Here is a 1,630-nt window from a genome sequence, read left to right on the forward strand (position 1 = left end):
CAATCTGAATGCAACCGACAAATTTCATGTTTCCAGTCAATTTCGTTCGCGTGGTTAAAAATTCGCATCTCTCAGACTAAAGCACATTGAAAGTTGCGGTTTTTGTCATCGTTAGCAGGTGCTGGCCCCGAGCGATGTTGAAAATTTCACAAAAATCCATGAGGAACCTGATTTTTGCCGGCTTTTTAAATGAGACCCACACAATCAATGTTGTCAGTCAACTGCGCTCGCCTGCTTAAAAATTCGCTTCTCCCCAACTAAAGTATTTGGACAGTTTCCTGTTTTGCAGTCATTAGGAGACGCTTACCCCGAGCGATGTTGAAAATTTCCGAAAAATCTAGGGAAAACCTGATTTTTGGCGGCATTGTGAATGTTGCCAACAAAATTCATGTCATCAGTCAATTGCGTTCGCGTGGTTAAAAATTCGCATTTCCCAGACTAAAGCACATTCAAAGTTGTGTTTTTTGCCGTCATTAGTGGGTGCTTGTGTCAAGCGATGTTGAAAATTTAAAAAAAATCCATAAGAAACCTGAGTTTTAGCGGCATTGTGAATGTGACCCACAAAATTAGTGTAGTCAGTCAACTGCGCTCGCCTGTTTAAAAATTTGCTTCTCCCCAACTAAAGCATTTGGACAGTTTTTTGTTTTACCGTCATTAGGAGACGCTTATCCCGAGCGATGTTGAAAATTTCCGAAAAATCCATAGGAAACCTGATTTTTGCCGGCTCTTTAAATGTAACCCACACAATCAATGTTGTCAGTCAACTGCGCTCGCCTGCCTAAAAATTCGCACCTCCCCAACTAAAGGATTTGGACAGGTTCCTGTTTTACCATAATTATGGGACGCTTAATCCGATCGATGTTGAAAATTTCCCAAAAATCCAGGGGAAACCTGATTTTTGGCAGCATTGTGAATGTTACCAACAAAATTCATGTCTTCAGTCAATTGCGTTCGCGTGGTTAAAAATTCGCATCTCCCACACTAAAACACATTGAACGTTGCGTTTTTTTTTCGTCGTTAGCTGGTGCTTGCACCGAGCAATGTTGAAAATTTCACAAAAATCCAGAGGTAAACTGATTTTTGGCGGCATTGTGAATGTGAGCTACAAAATTTAGGTCTTCAGTCAATTGCGATTCCGTGTTTAAAAATTCGCATCTCCCCAACTAAAGCATCTGCACAGTTGTCTGTTTTACTGTCATTAGGAGACGCTCAATTCTAGCGATGTTGCAAATTTCCAAAAAATCCGTTGGCATCCTCATTTTTGTCGGCATTGCGAATGTGACCAACAAAATTCATGTTTTCAGTCAATTGCGTTCGCGTGGTTAAAAATTCGCATCTCCCACACTAAAACACATTCAACGTTGCGTTTTTTGTCATCGTTAGCAGGTGCTGGCCCCGAGCGATGTTGAAAATTTCACAAAAATCCATGGAGAACCTGATTTTTGCCGGCTTTTTAAATGAGACCCGCATAATGAATGTTGTCAGTCAACTGCGCTCGCCTGCTTAAAAATTAGCATCTCCCCAACTGAAGTATATAGACAGTTGCCTGTTTTGCCATCATTAGAAGACGCCTAACCCGAGCGATGTTGAAAATTTCCCAAAAATCCTTTGAGAACCTGATTTTTGTCGG

The sequence above is a fragment of the Dendroctonus ponderosae genome, unplaced genomic scaffold (genome assembly GCF_020466585.1).
Source record: "Dendroctonus ponderosae isolate FM_Combo_2020 unplaced genomic scaffold, Dpon_F_20191213v2 Dpon_F_20191213_12, whole genome shotgun sequence".
Classification (NCBI taxonomy): Eukaryota; Metazoa; Arthropoda; class Insecta; order Coleoptera; family Curculionidae; genus Dendroctonus; species Dendroctonus ponderosae.